A 15,138-nucleotide genomic window follows, 5' to 3' on the forward strand; every position below is an offset into this window, starting at 1 on the left:
TTATTTTGCAGCACGTTGTTTTCATTTGCCACACATTTCCATTGTTGCACTGTTTTGAATTTTTGTATGTGTTTCCGAATTGGCATCGTTTCTGAAACTGCAGCATGTTTCTCTAAATGGAAATGTTAACAACATGTTTGCTCTTGTCAGCTGCCATTGTACGAGCCAGGGAGAAAGATGGGGACAGAATACTGCAGCGATACAGAAATGGGTAGAATGATGATGTAAAGATGGAAGAAGGGAAACAAAAAAATGCACTGTATCGATAAGGAAAATCTTTTATGTACATGTAATTGAAAATGAAGGAGTTCTACAATAATGGAAAAGTATTATGCAAATGAGTAATGACATCATTAGCATGACATGATTTCATTTATTTCAGTCACTTTGATGGAAAAACAGCTAGAAAGAAATAGAAACAGAGAAAGGGAGAGTACAAGAAAGAGTGACATCAAACCAGAGTGAGAGGAAGTCTTTCACCGTCATTTCAGACTGGCCCAAGGGATCAGCCAAGCCCTCTCTCTTATTGCACAAAACTCCCAGCATGCAATGGCTACTTTCCCTGAAAATCTGTCTCACTATGGGCTAGAAATTAACACACATGCATACCCACATGCGGCGAATGACTGGGAAATTAACTCAGTGTCTGGGCCTCTGATTCATTTAAAGAAGCAGAGAAATTCTAATGACAGAACATGTGGAAACAGGAAATAAGAAGAGAGACATGACTGATAGACAGTGGGCCTTCATTTATATCTTTCCTTCCTTTAATCTCTTCTCCCCACTGGACTTGTGTTCATTCTGATCTCTGAATACACTTTAAATGTGCTCCTGTGTGTGTAACACATTACCATCAATAAAACATCACTGCAGTCATGTTGATACATTAGTGTAATTACCGTAATCATATGAAACCCCTCTATTAGATGCACAGGTGCGACAGGGATGAAACCGTCACTCACTGTGCTCAGTGTTTCAGTTCAGTTAACAGTTGCAGACGGAAGTTAAGCCAAAGGAACAGCAACAATAACATCAACATCACATGGGACTGATACACCAAAAGGTTTGCTGAAGGCCAGGGGCTGAAAGGTTTGTACAAGTCTCACCATCTCATTAAATTTGACTGAGATGCTTTTGGCATCTTATGGTCATATTTTTGAGAGCAAACCTGAGCCTGGAGACAAACATCATGAATCTAGAGTCCAGCAGGTCAAACCTTTTCATTAAAAAAGATCAACGCAGGCCTGAAAGGCTGTAACTTCCTGTCTTCCACTTACAAGATTAGTTCGTGGACACAGGCTTTGGTGTGATGTTAAAAGTGAAAGGAACAGAAAACCCTGATGGTGGTGAGAAGCTAACCAGATTACTAGTGTGTTGCCTACAGCTGAAGTAAACCATTAACTGATTGCTAGGATGAGGGTTTTGGACAAGAAGTGGAACTGATACTCACCAGCATGCATCTTCAGTTCCCAGATTAGCAGCAGATGGACGGAAGGATCCCTCGATCTGGTGCATATGGTCAGGATTGCCTACTGAGGGAGTCTCAGTTGTGACAACCAGCTTATTCCAGTCATAGCTAGCGTTGCCTATCTAACTGGCCTCTCATTAACTTCCTTTTAGCGTGCAGAGTTGGTATCGATCTTCTCTGACTATCATCAAAAAAGCAAGCAAGTGTTTTTCCCCAAAGACTTCTGTCAAACTGGTGCTTTGATTTGGCAGTGACACACTCCTCAGTATCAATAATATATGACTGCATAAAAGACACATAGCATGTATGGGTAGCATCTGCTATGTCCACACATACACACACACACAGAAACACACACACACACAGCCTGACCTAAGCTGTCATTGGTGTTATTGAGTGGTATTTGGTGAATGAGCTCTCTTGTGTCTGGACCTGCGGCATTCAATTCCACTTAGGACACCCTGTCAGTTGAGCTTGTAAATGCCACTATAGCCTTAAGAAATAAGAGCTTTAATGGTGGGCCAGCGCCAAGGTGAATGACTAGCAGGACAAATGACACTGGAGTACAGTGGACTGTTACCATGTTGCACTTTACTGTTATAAAGATGTTTACAATTGCCAACATAACTGAGCCATTTGAACCAAAGCTGCTCTGCCATTTTTTAGGATGTTTAGACTGTATCAATTAACAAGGGGCATTTGTTAATGAGCAGAAGTGAAAATTGATGGCCATATGTTTTACCTGTATTTACCTGCCATTGTCAGTAAACTGACTGTATTAATTTGTATGGAATGTATCATTTAGGGATGGCAGGAGTGGAGGCTGTAAGTCGAAGAAAAGAAAAACTTTGTGCATGTTAAGCAAAAACTGGGCAAAACAACGCTGGAAAATGCTTTCATTTTTCTCAGAGCATGAGCTTCATCTCAGTGTTACAGGTTCAGAAAGCCACATTTGATTAATGAATGCATTTTAATGCTACCAGGAGTTAAAAGGTCAGTGCAGCAACCAATATAAACAAACAACACGGTTGTAAAGATGTACAATTTTCTATTAAATTTGCTAATGACAGCTGCAAAAAGATAACTGTGCGCAGTAAAAAAAGGACATTCATAGCTGAGGAACATGAAGGTCAGCTGTGTCTGTCCAATAAAACATGGTTAGAGAACAATGCACGCTGACTCAATGTTTGTCACCTTGTCACTGCAGTGTTAACTCTCAGTCCATCTGATTTAGTACAGAGCTTTCAGGTGACACCTCTTGTTGCCATGCCTGTCCTTTGGCAACATTGACACTTGGTTGTTGTTTTAAATAAGCCACTTGCCTGTTTCAACAAATTTGACCCAGAGGCACGCCGGCCATCTGGATGTTCTTTAGAATTCCTGAGCAGCCACTGCTTACAGGTCGTCCAACACCAGCTTGCCTGGCCCATTTGGCCATGTACACACCGCTAAAGCTGCTGCTCTGGCTCATTTACTCAGAGTTGTTATTGTAATTATGTGTGTTGAGTCACAGGAGTCAAAACAATGTTATTATCTATGAAATACATTTGAGGAGAACAATGAGCATGTGCAGAACATTTTGAGACTAAAATGAAGATGGCGAATATTCTGTTGATTCCCACAGATAAATGCATCTTTAAGGTGAAAGTCCTGCCAGTGTGTGGAGATCCAGCATTGTTGAGTTGTCCAAGACTGCTTTGGAGTCCAACACCATGCAGGTTTAAAGTCCCACCATTGTTAACTGAGAGCAGAGTGGAGCCAAATGTCGTCATCTAATCCACAATGTGTCATGCAGTCTGAACCTTTCTCACTCATAGTGATTTTTTCTTTTCTACAACACTTTCTGTGATTAGAGGCTCTTGTATGAGTTAGGATTTGTGTGCTGACACTATGGCACATTTGCCTGCTAACTCATTTGACTGATCGTGTGTTTAAATGGAGCAGTGACAGTTGTAGGATGGGTGGTAGTGGGGCTAAGAGGTAAGTTTGTGAAATGAGGCTTCAGTCAGTTCAGAGTTTTAGGATGTCACCAGTAAGGATCTTTGAATACAGTTCAAGTCCTTGAGGCATAGAAGCTTTCACATCTATGTTTTTGTCACATGGATTCTCAGTGGTTTGAAGCAGACAGCCAGGCTTGTTAAAATTGAACTTGACTCATTGTTGGTACAAGCTCCATCTTGTGGGGGTGGGAGTCGAGTGGTACAGTGGAAGTGAGCTGGGTTGAAATTCCAAAACCATCATCTGCTGAACGGAAGCTTTCCCAGCCAGCAAAGCTGCATGCCATAAAGGTAAACTTCTCCATCCAATCATAACAAACCAACATAAAGTCAAATATACAAATAGTTAAATTAGTTTTATCGTGCTCTGCTGAGATATAAAGGTTTGACAAAAGCAAATTACAAGAAAGTGCAGTGGAAGCAGACGTACATGAAGCATGTGACTGAAACGCCCTCCAGCTTCAGCTCCATTGAAGAGATGGAATTCTTTCTGAGTGTTTGTTTTGTTTTGTTTGAGGTTTGATTGGTGCTCTTTTAATCATATCATCCCATTGCTCCCTCTTCCTCTGCAATGATTTAATGGCATTCGACTGGAAAATTGTCACCAGCAAACATTTACCTTGATGCATCCATCCGTATATTCACATAATGGTAATGGATGGAAACATGCATTATTATCAGTGTTGGGCAAGTTACTTTCAAAATGTGATTTCATATTACTGTTCGCTACTATTGCTACTATAGCCTCTGCATAACGAGGTCTCGATGGCAACATTAGCTTACATTGTGATTGGTTTTGAGTGCAATTTTGCTCACAAGCTTTATTGGAAGAGTTTTTCCTACTCACGAAAACTGGTGGCGAAAATATAACAGGTGGCTGTTATGTAGCTTGACTCCAGCTGTACTTGCTGACTTAGTTCTTGTTCCCTTGTAACAAGGTCCAGATAAGCAGCAACACCGAATCTCTAGTGACGCACAGTGAATAAAACACCAGGCAGTTACAGAGAGGCAAAGATTCAGGAAGTGCTGAAGATAAAGTCTTAAAGTGTCTTTACATGTTTGGAGCGTCAAACACCAAATAGTCTCAAAATCCAGGAAGCGAAAGGCAAGACTCGTGGTCAGGGACAAAAGGCTGAGATATTAATTGGGGAACAGGTGAACAGACGTGGTTGGAAAGAGGCAGGGTCAGCAACGGGAGATCAGTCCATGAGAAACAGCTGGAGAGTCTTGCATAGAAACAATGACAGTCTCATAAAGAGTGAGTTTGGCAGAGCAGCTTAAATACTGCACTGATTGCTCTGAGCCTCAGGTGTGTGATCAGGTGAGCGGGCAGGTAGGCGGGCTGAGTGTGGAAGAGCACTGATGGCACAGGTGAGCAGATGAGGAGACAATGACAGCAGGTAAGAGATGAATGACAGCCCTGTGCTGAATACCATTAAAGGCTTGACATGGCTGAATGCTGCTGAACGCTTAATAGGTGGCGTAACATGTTATGTCATACAGTAATAATATTACCAAAATCGTATCAGTAACATATATATTACTTTGCTACTGCAAAAAGTAATATATTGCTGTAACAAGTTACTTTTGTAATGTGTTACTCCCAACACTGATTATTATATTACTATTATTGGCATTGGCATAACACACAGTTGCCAATCAATTAATAATCAATGAGCTAATAAACAAGTTTTTGAGGGTGGTGGTGGGCCAGGTATCTGGAAGCTTTGCTGCCTCTCAGACATCTAATGTTACCAGTCTTTATCCATTTGACCACATATAAACTGTGGACCGCACATGATCCACTCTCCTCTTATGAGCCCATAAAGAGCGGACAGTCACCATAAAGATGACCATGTACAGCTTTCGTTATGCTCTCTTGATCATGAGGTTACAGTTGCGATGGAAACACTGTACAGGACATCAAGAAAGGATTAGGCATATAAATTGTGAAAATCTTACAGGACATTTCAAGGTTCTTCAGATGGCCTGCTCTGTGTGTTGCTACCATTTATTTTTGGTAACTTGGCTTCAAATAAAAAGTTTCCTGTGATGTGCTTTATAAAACACTGACTGTTGCTCTTTCTTGAGTTTTATTTGGCCCGCCTTGCTGATAAGACCTTCTTTTGATGCATCAGCATTAGGCTACATTTCATTATTTTGGCTTGTTTTCTTGTCAACACATAGAGATTTACAACTCCTGAGCTCTGCGTCTGGCTAGAATATGGATTCTCAATATTTCTCTGATTCTGTCACAAGTCCAATAGCCGGAAGAGTGAGAGAGAGACTAAAAGAGAGAGAGAGGGGTGATGGAGGCGGGTGGGGGAGGGGGCCCGTCATCCCCAATAGGTTGAACACAGATCCATTTGTTTTACAAGAGAGAGAACAGGCAAGAGATGAGGAGTGGAGCGAGAAGAAGAGAGGGACCTTTGAAAGAGAGAAGCAGAAAGGTAGAGAGAAAATAGTGTGTATTGAACACAAATCAAAGTTTGTCGTGACACAGCACTTTGTCTGCGGGCTTCATTAAACTGCATTCCCCTGAAATACACACACACACACACACACACACACACACACACACACACACACACACACACACACACACACACACACTGTTTGCCTGACTCATACTCACACTACATATACAGTAGTACACAAACAAACTAGTACTTCTAATCCTGTTACCCCTGTTTGAGGACAGGCTTAGAATTTAATTGGATATAGCTGACACATACATACACACACACACACACACACACACACACACACACACACACACACACACACACACAGGACAAGTGAATTATGCTGATATAGTGTTACGCCGGGAAACACCACTGTTGTCAGTACGGAACAAGAGGATATTTTCCCTTATCATCAGCTTCCATGTCACAACAGTGTGATGAGACATTGTCCAGTGATGCTCGTCCCTCCCAGGAGAGAGTCTTTGCCCCGAGCTTATTGTCAGTATAACTTCTACTCTTTGTCTCTGCCTGTCCAGGTGTCTGTCTGAACACTGTGTGTATGTGTCTGTCACCACATCCACCTGCCATCCCTCATGCAGTTAAGACACCGACATTACTCTGTGTTTGATTTACGCAGAATTTTAACGGCCAGTTCCCTCTAATGACAGACAGACAGATTTCTGTGCTAAGCCTTAGTTGTACAGTAGCCTATCTTGTCATGCAGATAGTTTTGATTTGAACGACTAGACTAATTCTGGGTATATACGCTTATTTGCTTTCATCCCAAGATATACATAAGAGCATATCAAGCTCGTTAAGTATGGAGGCAATTATCTTAGCAAAGAGGACTTTGAAAAGGGAGACACAGCTAGCCTGGCTCACTCCAAAGTTCAGTCATCTGCCTCCAAACACATGCAAAGCTCACTGATTATATTATGCACTTTATATTTTGTTTAATCCATGCAAAGGCAGCCAGCAGAGAGACTGCACAGAAATGCTAAAGAGACAGATAAACTGCTGTTTGAAAGAAATGGTTATAGTACACAGCTCCCCCTAAACCGTCCAGGTCCAGCCCCGTACTTAACCCACAGATATAAGAGCTGTATTGACCTCCTTATCTCTCTCTTAGATAAACATATTGACCTATTCCTTTAAGGCGCTTGGGTTTTACTATCTGTCTCTGAGAATCCTGCCTCCTCCCCGATATGTGAATGGCCAGACACCACTGGAGGACAGAAAGTGTGTTTTTTTGTAAATCGGGTGAGCCGATCCTTCGTACATCTAGCACCTCTCTTTGAACGCTATCTTGCGCCTGGCGTGGAGCCTGTTGGTGGAAATGTATTCCATGTTATCAGCGAGCTCTTTAATGTAGATGGAAAATACAAAAAGTTACTCATATCATATCTCTCCTCTCTGTCAAATGGCCTGTTCTTCCTCTGCCCCCTCCTCTTTCTTTCCTGTCATCACGATTACATCCTCCTCCTCCCCTCGCCTCTAATCAACTCCTACCTCTCCTCTAATCTTCCCTCAGTGCCTCCTTCCTCTCCTCTCATCATCCTCATCCTCCGGAAGTTTGGCCATCACTTGTTTGTCTGTGTTGTTTTTTCTCCCTTCAGATCTCCATCTTCTCTTTATTCTTTCATCTGTTGTTTCGCCATTTGACTTCATCATACTTTCTATTCCCCTTTTTTATAACTTTGTCAGTTATCTTCACCTCTCAGCTCTGATGCTCTTTTACCACTTTCCCTCCTCTCGTCTTTTCCCTCTCTCCTCTCCTTTCTTATACCTATCCAGCTTCTCTTCCCGTATTCTCTCCTTTACTCCTCTCCCGGATGTTTGACAGTTTGTATAAACACCCACTAAAAGCCTCTGTCACAGGCTGCTGTTAGCACCGCACTATTCAGCCTAATTCACCTTCAGTGGAAAAAGGCTTTTACTGGCTGCCATTTTGGCTGTGTGTCTGCATGAGGATAATGTGTTAGCACATCCAGCGTTTTGGGGGGCGGCCCAACAATTTTCATGTTGAACCGACAATGTCAGACAAAATTGTAGTGGGAAATCTGGAAAAGTTACAAGACCAGAAATGTGAATTTGAAGACACTTATGTTGGAAGAAAAAGGGTTGAGAGGACTGATTTTGACGGGGAAACAGAGGTGACCCCGCACTCCCCACTCTTCCATTTTATTTCAACGAAGTGCACTGTGCGTGCATCGCAGCAGGCTATTTAAAGGCATTTGAGACTTCTGTGAGGCAGAGAGCAACAGAGGCTTTGATATGACGGGGGGGTGACTCTTTTAAAGAAGAAAAGTCCTCCTCAGCGTGTCAGTAGTCATGTTTCCAATCTGTGTGTCCCACAGAATGACAGTGTAACTGGGGTTGGAGGGGTTTGTATATTGAAAGTATTTGAAGGAATGCATTTTTCTGTTTGTAGTAAGTTCACCCACAATTCTTCACTTTATTTTAATGTTTTTTTCCCAAACTACTTTACAGTATAAACTTCTCAAAGCCAGACACTTCATAATGATAATTATCTCAAGCAAAAAACTTGCCATTTTAATGTGCCCACATTGCCTCCGTTTCACAGCCCCTCTGTTGTGTCTTTGTACTAAAACAAAGTATATGTTTATATATTTTTGGTGGCACAGTGGGACATTGGTGGCACGGTGGACCAAGTGGTAAAACTGTCACCTCACAGCTAGAAGGTCCCAGTTCGAATCCCTCTGTGGGCGCTGGTGGCATGTCCTCCATCATGCCTTCAGTGCCTGCTCAGGGAAAAAAGGGGCCTTTCTGTGTGGAGTTTGCATGTTCTCCCTGTGTTCACCTGGGTATCCTCCATAAAAATACCCCCACTAAAAACATGCAAGAAGATCACCACCTGACCAATGGTGACGAATGAGAGTTGGGTCCCCGGGCGCCGCTGTCAGCTGGCAGTCCACCGCTCCTGGTCTGCCGCGGAGGAAGGACGGATCAAGGATGGGTCAAATGCGGAGAAGATCATTTCACGGAAGCATGGCGTGTGCATGTAGTGTGCTACTCACTATGTGTTGTGACAATAAAAGTACGTTTCTATACCTCTCCAACTTGTAGCTGTAAGCTAATTGTTAGCATTGGTAGCAGTTTTTGGTATGCTGTATATAAATAACTTTTCCTGACCTTGTGACTGCGCAGCGCTCAAGCTGAAACTTTAAGTAATCTCCACACTAAATTTTTATCACTTATATTGTCAAACCTTACTTCTGAATATGGACAACCTTCTGGCTAACAAACATCTGGAGTATTTCAAGTTGCTGTTATTCATTCTAAGCAAACGCTTGGTAGCAAGTGATCTTGCCAGGTATTTAATAAGATAAGGGGCTATATTAGAAATCTCTCCGTCATTCACTCATTGACTTGTCCTTATTAGATGCACAAGAGTTTGCTTTATAGTGAGCAGTAAAATGAGATTAAGGTCATCATCATTTAGCATCATTGCAGTACTAATGTGCTTGCCGTACAGTGTATTGTTGGATTTTTAGAAGGCACATAAAGTTCCTAAATTTTGCACTCAACTATACACTGCTATTGTTTTCTTAGTCTCTACTATCCTCTATGGAGATTTATGTTGTCCTACTATGAGAGCACAATGAGTTCATGTCCATCCACTTCCCTGTTTACTGCACTGCTCTTCTTCAGGAAAACTATGCAAAACTTCCTAAAGAGACTGGGCACTCTGCAAAAGCAAGTTGTCTTGGCTCCAGTTGACCATTGAAGTCTTTGAAGGTCAAACTTTCAGTCCATTTCTCAGTTGTTACATAGAGCTCTTAAAGGATTAGAGGGGAACAACTCCAACTCAGTGGTCTGCTGGGATTACTAAGATTTGTGAGTTTGTTGAAGATTTACTGTAATTTACATTTTGTATAGTTAAATGCGTTGCATATGCATATATGCATATATTAAACTTATCTCTTCCTGTAGACTGACCTTGTGATGCAGCTGGTTCACGAGATCACACCAGATCGCACAAGCCAGGAATCCATCTTGCCAGTCTTGAGGTTAGTAGCTCGTGGTCAAACTACAGTGGTTTGGACCAATCAGGAATCGGAACTGCTGGCAGCTACAAAAGAAAAAAAAAGTAACACATTAGTGTATTGCCAGATGGGCTGAAAGTGAAATATCCTATTTAGCTAAATGCATGTGGTGGCTGAAGGATGGATGGACGAGAATGAAAGAATACCTGAATGTCTAACAATAGATCCTTGCTTTCCACAGACTGAGGCTTCAGTAAACAGGCTTCAATCCCCCCTTGGCTTCCCGTGTAGACCATGTGTTTGATGGAGCTGGAAGCTCTGGCTCCATTGTCCTGCTGGTTTAAATAGAGAGAAAGTGTGTGTGCGTGTGCATGTGTGTGTTTGAGCCCCTCAGGACCAAATGAGAGTGGCTGCCACTGGAAGGCAGCCATAACTAGCACACAGGGGACACACACACACACACACACACACACACACACACACACACACACACACACACACACACACACACACACACACTCACTTCTTCCGTTTCTAACTCTGTCTATGTTTCTTTCCACTCAAACACACACTCATAATCCCTTGGTCCCTGTGCGTGTGTGTTTTGGGGTTTAATTACGTGATTTTTATGGCATAATCACTTGGCCCTAATAAAGCCAAGAGCGTCTTAGGGGAAATTTGCACACACACGCCTCCTCTTCTCTGTGAAACACACAAACACGCACACACAGCATGTTTAGATCTGCCCAGTTTAGTCCAGCGTTCTGAGCTTTGGAGCTGCCAGCCTCTCTCTCAGTAAGTGATGGGTTGAAATTACATATTGTTCTGTTTCAAAATACTGAAAAATCTCAGCATTTTGCTTTTATGAAAAGTTTTCATTTCCGTTCACAGTCTTGTTTCAGAATCTATTAGCTAGTATAGTATTCTCTTATACCACAATTGTATAATCTTTAGGGTGAATTTTGCCAGATTCCAATAGGTAATAAGAGTCCTGATGACTTATTGTCTGGCTGGTGGTCAAAATCAATGCAGCAGAGGCTGAGCTACCCTGACTTTCAAAGTGTGTTCAAACAATAAGAGAAGCAATTTCAGTCTAAACCGCATATGAATTCAATACAAAAAGTGGGCATGGATACATATGCATTCAGTCTATACATGTCATGCAAGGTGAAAATGTTTCACCTTAAGCAAAAGATTTGCTATATGAATCTACGAAAAAAAAAAGAAAAAGGCAGGAGTAAGAAAGAAGACTGGGAGGAAATCACAGAAAGCACTGGAGTTCCCAATAACTGGAGTTCGTGGTGAGTTCTGAGATCAGTCAGTCCATTCATCCTTTATGAGCTAGCTACAGCTAACACCTGTGCAGTCGATGCATTGACTGTTTAGGAGAGATGAGCACCCCAGCTTGACAGATTCAAAGTTAATTACTAACAGCAATGGACAAACGTTGATTAGTGGAGAGAGCTTGTGCAGAAAGATCTGCAAGAATAAGACAGGCCTAAAGATCCATCAAACGAATATGAAATACAAGGAGTGACTGCAAATACCACAATGCACAGGTCCGGTATCTGGTGAGACAGAAGAGGAGCCAGGCCCGGAAGCACCGTACAGAGCCCAGAGCCTCCAAGTGGTGCAAACAGTCCCTTCGACCAGGCAGTCTGAGAAGAGAAGGATCAGATGGCCCCAAGCCTCTAAAACAGCGGCAGTGTCAGACGTTTGATGAGGACGCAGACAAGGTGCTGGAAGCAACAGCCAAAGGGGAGGTTGAGAAGAGGCTTCAAACTATGACAACCATCATAGTGAGCATGGCCACAGAAAGGTTTGGAGTTGAGGGGGACAGGGGAGCCAAGCAGCCTTACACCAAGAACTAGATGGCAGCTAAAATCCACAACATCAGGAATGAACTGAAAACCTTGAAGTAGCAGCATAAGGTAGCCCGTGAAGCAGAACGGGCGCCACTGGCCGAGCTCCGTCTCATGCTCAGGAAGAGGCTCCTTATCCTGCACAGAGCGGAACATCACAGGAGACAGCGGAGGGAGAGGGCCAGGAAAGGGCTGCCTTCATCAACAATCCATTTGGCTTTGTTAAGGAGCTTCTCGGACAGAGACACAGTGGACGCCTGGCCTGTTCAAAGAAGGAAGTCGACCAACATCTCCACGACACCTTCAGTGACCCCACCCGAGACCAAGAGCTGGGACAGTGCAAGGCTGTGATAAGACCTTCAGAGGCTGCTGAGGTCTTCGATCTGAGGGAGCCACTCCTGAAAGAGGTAAAGGAAGGTCATCTGGAGAAGGGGAAAAAAAGCACAGCAGTGGCGATTTGCAGAGGGTGTGTGGATTCCTAAAGAGGAGAACTCCAAGATAGACAGTCAGTTCAGAAATATCTCGCTGCTCAGTGTTGAAGGAAACGACTGGCTGAGTTCTTCCTCAAGAATGGATATATTGACACCTCAGTGCAGAAAGGCGGCATCCCCGGGGTACCAGGGTGCCTGGAGCACACAGGCGTGGTAACACAGCTCCTTAGAGAGGCAAGGGAGAGCAAAGGGGACCTGGTGGTGCTGTGGCTAGACCACCAGGTCCCCTTAATCCTGGATTATTACGTATCAGGGATACAGCTTCCATCAACAACATGTGTGAGGAGCTTGGAGGATGGCTGAGGAGTGTCGACAAGACCGGCCTGCCAGGAAAATTCAAGGCGTGGGTTTATCAGCACGGTGTAGGAGAACTGACCTGCAACTGACCCTCTTTCCCCCTTTTTGCATTCCTTCAGGAGAAATGGAGTTGTAAAACAGCCTAACTTTTGGATAACCATCACACCAGGATAACGAAATCTCTAGGTTTGCTTTAACTTGGATGTTTTTACATTACTAAGCCCATAATCTGTATGATATCAATACTTTTCCCGTGTTTCTGGCTTATAAGATGACAAAACTGTGATGTATATTAGTATATACATGTATATTAGGATGAGTATTAGAAATTGTAATCATGATTATTGTTGAATGTTGTCATCTATTTACAAGAATTGTCTAATGCATGTTGTGAACAATGTTGAAATGCCATTGAAAATTGATCATTTAAAATATATCTGATTGACCATAGTGAGAAGCAGATGAGCCTCTTGTACGTATCATTAGTTAATTCTCGCTCTATAAGGTGAAATCACTTCGCTCGCCTGCGAACCATCCCACAGACGTGACAGCCTATTGATCATTAGACATGCCCTGGAGCGAGTATACTGTCTGTAGCGTGCGGCAGACGCTCAGTTACCATTCATTATTTATTATTCATTAATGTGTTTAATAAATAAGACTTTTCATTGAAGTCGTGGTCAGACTGTAACAATTTGGTCCTTTAAAGTAATCTCATGCTCCTTATTGCACTCGCGTGTTCTTTATTGCACATGCCTGTTCTGGAACAAAGGTCCTTCATAGCCTAGAGTTGTAAGATAACATGACTGGTGAGAGCCTGTTTTGATAACAGAAGGCCAGATGACACTTTTGTCTCTTCTCAAAACAGATACTTTTGTCTCCTCTCTTTGTTTATGACACTCATTACATCAGTTTCACGCCTAATGACAACACATACACATACACATACACATACACATACACATACACATACACACATACAGGTTGTTTATCACATGTCTAGGACAAAGATATGGTATGTTTAAGGCTTGGGGAACAGCCAATTACATTCTGTAACATATGTCTGTTTATGTACAGTATGGGGTTTGGTCAAACCCAAGAAGATAAATGTGAACTTTTATCGGTGCTCATTCTGGCGGAGATCCTGCGGGAGCTCTGTCAGTCTGAGATCAGCGCTGCATTGCTTTATATGTGACCTCAATAAATGCTTTGACTGTGAACTGAAGATTTCTCCGGACCGTTCTTGGGCTTCCAACAAAAGAACAGAGCTAACAAAACAATCCCTGTTTCGAGAATTTATGCTTCAGATTATCAGACTGGTCTACTGTTGGCTCATTCGTTATCATTACATCAGCAATACAAGAAATAATAAATTAAAAAAAAAAAAAAAAAAGCAGAGATCCAATAGAGCAGTGGGAATGAGGCAGCGAGGCCTGGACCAGATGGGAGCAAGTTGTGGAGAGGAAGATCTCGTGGACTGACCTTTGGCAGGCAGAGCCACATTGCATCAAGTTCTTGGTCCAGGCAGTCTATAATGTCCTTCCCAGCCCATCCAACCTGCACTGCTGGGATTTGGTCGAAAAACACCTCGAGGGCCCCCCGTGCCAGGGAAAGGGGACTCTCAAGCACATAATGAGTTGCTGCCCAAAAACTCTCAGGGAATGCCAATACAGATGGCGGCACGATCAGGTGCTCAAGACCATCACAGAGGGCATCGTGAGTGCCATTGCTAGCTGTCGGAGGTCTAAGCCCATGAAGAAAACCATCAACTTCATCAGAGCCGGGGAGGAGCCAAGAACAACTTCCAGAGCAACACCAGGGTTGCTCCACACTGCACAAGACTGGCAGCTCTCAGTGGATTTGGGCAGCCAACTTAAGTTCCCCCAGCATGTCGTTGAGACCGCCGTCAGACCTGACATCGTTCTGGTGTCAGAGGCAATGAAGAACATTGTCATGCATGAGCTCACTGTGCCATGGGAAGAACGCATGGAGGAGGCATTTGTGTACAAGAGGGAGAAATATGACAACCTAGTCAACGACCACCAAAGACGAGGCTGGAAGGCAAGGTGCTTGCCTGTGGAGGTCGGGTGCAGAGGTTTTGCAGAACAGTCCCTCTGCAGGGCTTACACTGCACTCGGGATCACAGGTGAGAGGAGGAGGATGGCCATCTATAACAGCACAGAGGCAGCAGAGAAGGCCTCTAGGTGGCTCTGGATAAAGAGAGGAGATCCGTGGTCGAGTGCTGCTGGGGCACAAGCTGAGGCCTGATCAACCTCCGCTGGGTCGCCTGAGTGAGGGTGTCTGATGCTTGAAAGACCCGAAAGACCCTATGATCTCAGGTAGCATCACTGACAATGTGCCCTAGCTATGCATCAGAAGATGTTTCACTACAACATCATGATGAGTCAACTAATCTTCAGATCAGTGATGAACCCCTTTAAGGTGATTGTGTCATCACACACGTAAAACATTCCTGGAAAAGGAACAGCTGTTTGGAACATTCCACAGGTAAACAGGTTCATTGATAACAGGTGATAGTATCATGATTGGG

The 15,138-nt window shown here is 43.3% G+C and overlaps 1 pseudogene; it reads left to right on the forward strand.

The window, feature by feature from the left end:
• Positions 1-11,609: 11,609 nt before the first annotated feature.
• Positions 11,610-14,855, forward strand: LOC139330931 (uncharacterized; annotated as a pseudogene).
• Positions 14,856-15,138: the final 283 nt, after the last annotated feature.

Source organism: Chaetodon trifascialis, chromosome 5 (genome assembly GCF_039877785.1).
Source record: "Chaetodon trifascialis isolate fChaTrf1 chromosome 5, fChaTrf1.hap1, whole genome shotgun sequence".
Lineage (NCBI taxonomy): Eukaryota > Metazoa > Chordata > Actinopteri > Chaetodontiformes > Chaetodontidae > Chaetodon > Chaetodon trifascialis.